Below are 4,954 nucleotides of genomic sequence, written 5' to 3'. Positions count from 1 at the left end.
CAAACAGCGTAAAAGAAAACTGTAGGGCGAAATTCGCTAGAGATGCGGGTGAAACACAAACTAAGGCAAAGAATAGAACACAAAAACGACGCACCTCGAAGGCATTATCTGAATGAACGGAGGTCGATAGATGTCATGTATATCTATAGAAAAACAAAAGCTTAAAGGTTCAGAAAATTCGGTGATTGATTCGAGAGAAAGAAGAACACAAATTAAACAAGTCAGTAACGTGTTGGTCCACTTCTTGCCCTTATGCAAACAGTCGTTAAGCTTGGAACCGATTCACAGAGTTGTTGGATGACCTCCAGAGTGATATCGAGCCAAATTCTATTCAATTTGTGTATAAGGTTGTCGAAATACTGAGTTGGATGGAGGATCCTGCTTTTAATGTTCCAAAAGTTCGCAATTGGTGAGAGATATTGCGACTTTGCTGGCCAATGTCGGGTTTAAATGGCTCTGAGCACTATGGGACTTAACAGCTGAGGTCATCAGTCCCCTAGAACTTAGAACTAATTAAACCTAACTAACCTAAGGACATCACACACATCCACGCCCGAGGCAGGATTCGAACGTGCGACCGTAGCGGTAGCGCGGTTGCAGACCGTAGCGCCTAGAACCGCTCGGCCACTCCGAACGGCCCCAATGTAGGGCACAGCAAGCATTACGACAAGCAATACAAACTCTTGCCGTGTGGGCGACCATTACCTTGCTGAAATTTAAGTCCACGATGGCTTGCCATGAAGAGCAACAAAACGGGGTGTATGATATAGTCAACGTACTGCTGTGATGCAAGAGTGCCGTGGATGACTAACAAAAGGGTCTTGCCTTTTTCCTTTTTCTTTTTTTTTTTTTAATAATGAGGTTTCTGAATGGTTTGATGGTTTGATGCGGTCCACCACGAACTCTTCTCCTTGCCAACCTCTCCTTCTCAAAGTAGCACTTGCAACTTGCGTCATACATCCTCAGCTATTTGCTGGATGTATTCGAATCTCTGGCTTCCTCTACGGTTTTTTCCCTCTACAGCTCCGCTTAGTGAAATGGAAGAAATTCTCTGATGTCTTAACAGACGTCCTATCATCCTCTCCCCTCTACATGGCAGTATTTTCCACATATTCGTTTCCTCTGTAATTCCTCTCGTTCTTATCAGTCGATTTAATTTTTGACAGTCATCTGTAGCATCACTGCTCGAATGCTTCGATTCTTCTCTGTTCCGGGTTTCCTGCAGTCCATGTTTCTTTACCATACAATGTTGTGCACCAACCGCACATTGTCAGGAATCTCTTCCTTAAATTAAGGGTTATGTTTGGTACTGTAAGTAGGCTGTTTATGTTTTCTTATTGGCAACGTTACGTAGCGCTCTGTATGAAAATCACTGGTTGTGCTGTGTGCAGTCTGTGGCTAGTTTGCATTGTTGTCTGCCATTGTAGTGTTGGGCAGCTGGATGTTAACAGCGCGTAGCGCTGTGCAGTTGGAGGTGAGCCGCCAGCAGTGGGGGATGTGGGGAGAGAAATGGCGGAGTTTTGAAATTTGTAAGACTGAGTGTGATGAACTGCTATATATATTATGACTATTAAGGTAAATACATCGTTTGTTCTCTATTAAAATCTTTCATTTGCTAACTATGCCCATCAGTAGTTAGTGCCTTTCGTAGTTTGAATCTTTCATTTAGCTGGCAGTAGTTCGAGTAACGAAGATTTTTGTGAGGTAAGTGATTTGTGAAACGTATAGGTTAATTTAGTCAGGGCCATTCTCTTGTAGGGATTACTGAAAGTCAGATTGCGTTGCGCTAAAAAAATATTGTGTGTCAGTTTAAGCACAGTCATGTATAATTTTTCTAAGGGGACGTTTCATATGTCGACCCTTAGCCGAGGATACCTCACTGGAATCGTCTGATTTTTTCTTGTAGTTTGTGTAATTAGTGTAGATTTTGTTTATTGCTAGCGCGTAATTGTAGAGAGAATCTCCTTTGTAGTTGCAGTCTTTCATTGTTGTACAGTAAAACAGGTTGGCACACATGTAAATTTGCACCAAGTATTTCGCAGCTGCGCTTGCAATAACTAGATATTATTTTCAGTGCTATGTTAATGTGTTCTCTTATTTTTGCTCTTCAAATTGTTTTTCTGTGTTGTCGTGTGAAATATTGTGACAATAATGACGTGTGAAAAACGTAATACTAGGCTCCAAAGTAAACTGAGAAATAATAGTGACAACGAGCGTAGCTTATCAGCACCACTGTGTAATGAAATGAAGGGCTCGGAGAGATATAGTCATAAGCCACAACCTTCACGAAATTGAGTTTTTCATGTTGCGGCATTCTTAACAATGTCTTCTTCACAATGAGTCGAAAAAGTTCCGTGTTACTGCAACAGATGGCAGACTATGACGGAGTGCAGTTCTATGCTGTGCCATTTGGTGGTAGTTTCAGAAGATACATAGTCACAAGCAACGGCAAAATGGCAGGGGGGTCAGGAACGTCTGAAGCGTCTTCGGGTCTTCAACGAATATTTGACACAGACAGTACTGGAAGTGAAGAGCTTTACCCTTTGGATCTTGACAGTGATGAATCTTGGCATCCATTCACCAGCAGTTCCAGCTCAGATGATGTTTCGGTAAGGAAATAAAACGGTTAATTTCTGGTGATTAATTTCTGGCTTGTGACTTTGTTTCTCTCAACATTGGCAACGCATTTGACAGCCATCTTGTGTGTTAATCATGAAACTTTATGGGCACATTTATATTACTGCTTAATGGTGCAATAATGTAGTTTCAAAGGCAAAAGATGTGTAAAAAATATTTTCTCATTAATGTGATTTTAGCGAAATTTAATGTTTTGTGTGGCTTATAATAATATCTCACGCATATTCTTAGACCATTTTGCTCTTCATATTATACCTTGAAATAAGTAGAATAAATGAAGAATCACCCGAAGAACCAAAGCCTTCATGGAAAAGAAAGCTAAATATTCATCAGTGGAAGAAAAATAAAGTAGAACGTCGACGAAATGCTGGTCAGCATTATAAGTCTTTAAAAACCCACAAGACTGTTCAGGCTGGTGCTATAGGAAGTCCTGTACTTGTTCAAATAAATGCTTCACAAAACTGCTTGCAGAGGAGGAAAACATTTTTCATTCATTTTGGGACAAAAGAAACTTTAATGCCCCAAATACTTACCTGATGAGCTGTATGAAAATGGAACCGAAAAAGCGGAGGTTTGTTTACTATTTGAATACAAATGGTTTAATATTTTGTACATTTATTTCATTTTGTTATATTTGTCATAATTTCTTTCAAAGCTATCCAAAAAAGACTTCCAAGAAAATATCATCCAGGGATGTTACATTTTCTTATAATGTGGGGGTATGCGGAATAGAAGTCATGATCTGCAAGGAAGCTTTCCTAAGGGTTCATGGCTTACAGATACATGCACGAAAAGTGAGGAATTTGCAACATCAAATGAAGCAGGGATTTGCTGTGCCAAAAGAAGATGGGAGAGGTTTGTATGTTAATCTGTGCTATAAGTTAGGGATGTACTCAAACTGAGTACTATACAAATATTTCTATTAGGAAGAGGATATAAGCTTATCTTTTTTTCTTTCAGAAGAACATGGAAACTACCCATATAAATTTCAAGACGAAGCTGTACAAAGTGTTAGAGAACTTCTCAACGCCATACCGAAATATAACAGTCATTACAGTAGGCAACAGAACCCCAATAAAGTGTATTTGTATTGTGATCTCACAATTGCTTCCTTTTTTCGAGATAAATACTCACAATACTGCAAAGAAAAGCAGGTTCCTGCAGTATCTGAAAGTAAATTCAGAGAAATTTTCGTATCTGAATTTAACGTAGGCTTCAAACTACCAAAAAGCGACACCTGTTCAAAATGTGATGGATTTCCAATTGAAATAAGTAACCCAGAATTATGTGCAGAAGAAGTCACAGAAAAGAAACAACAATATGAACTGCATCTCAAAAAGGCTGACAGAGGACAAAATATGATTGCGTCTTTAACTGCGCTGGCTAAAGAAAATTCGAAAGAGCATCATGTGATAGCAATGGACATGCAGCAAACATTCCCCACACATACACTAACAGTAGGTCCAGCGTTTTACAAGAGGAAAATATGGACATACAACTATGGCATCCACGACTGTGGATCAAATAAGGATTATATGTTTCTGTGGAGCGAGGAAGATGGAGGACGAGGTTCAGATGAGGTTGGGAGCTGCTTATTGAAGTACTTGGAGATAACTAATCCCCAGACAAAACATCTCCACATAATCATAGACAACTGCAAGGGTCAGACAAAGAATTGGACTATTATTGCTTTGGAAAGGTCCCTTGTTGCTATCAAAAGATTTGATTCTGTCCAGCATTACTTCCCTGTGGTAGGCCACACCATGCTAACTTGCGATCGTGATTTTGGTTGCATTGAACGGTATGCAAGAAAAAGACGTCCAATAGTGTACACTCCAGATGAATGGGCAGAAGTAATAAAAACTGCGAGTCCAAAACATTTCATTGTAACTAAAATGGAAAGAGAAGACTTCAGAAGTTTGAAAACCCTGAAGACATTGGCCTCAAAACGTACAGAATCCACCTCTGGAAATCCCCACCATTTCAGTGAAGCTACTCAATTTAAGTTCGAGTCTGAAGATCCCTTCAAGCTAAGTGTAAAGCACTCTTATTCAGACATAGGAGATTTCATGTCAGTGGATATTCGTGTCAAAAAGAAAGGAAGGCTAGTTAAACCAAATCCATATCAGCTGCCAATAAAGTACAGAAAGCCACTACCAATTAACCAGAAAAAAACTGATGATGTACTGTCTCTTATGCCATACATACCTGCAGCAAATCAAGATTTCTTTCGGTCATGTACTGGAAATAACATGTACAATAATGAGGTAGAGGAACTTCCTTGATGTAATTGTATACATGAAAAAGTAATTTATAC

This window comes from Schistocerca cancellata, chromosome 5 (assembly GCF_023864275.1).
Source record: "Schistocerca cancellata isolate TAMUIC-IGC-003103 chromosome 5, iqSchCanc2.1, whole genome shotgun sequence".
Taxonomy (NCBI): domain Eukaryota; kingdom Metazoa; phylum Arthropoda; class Insecta; order Orthoptera; family Acrididae; genus Schistocerca; species Schistocerca cancellata.
This window is presented reverse-complemented; position numbering follows the sequence as displayed.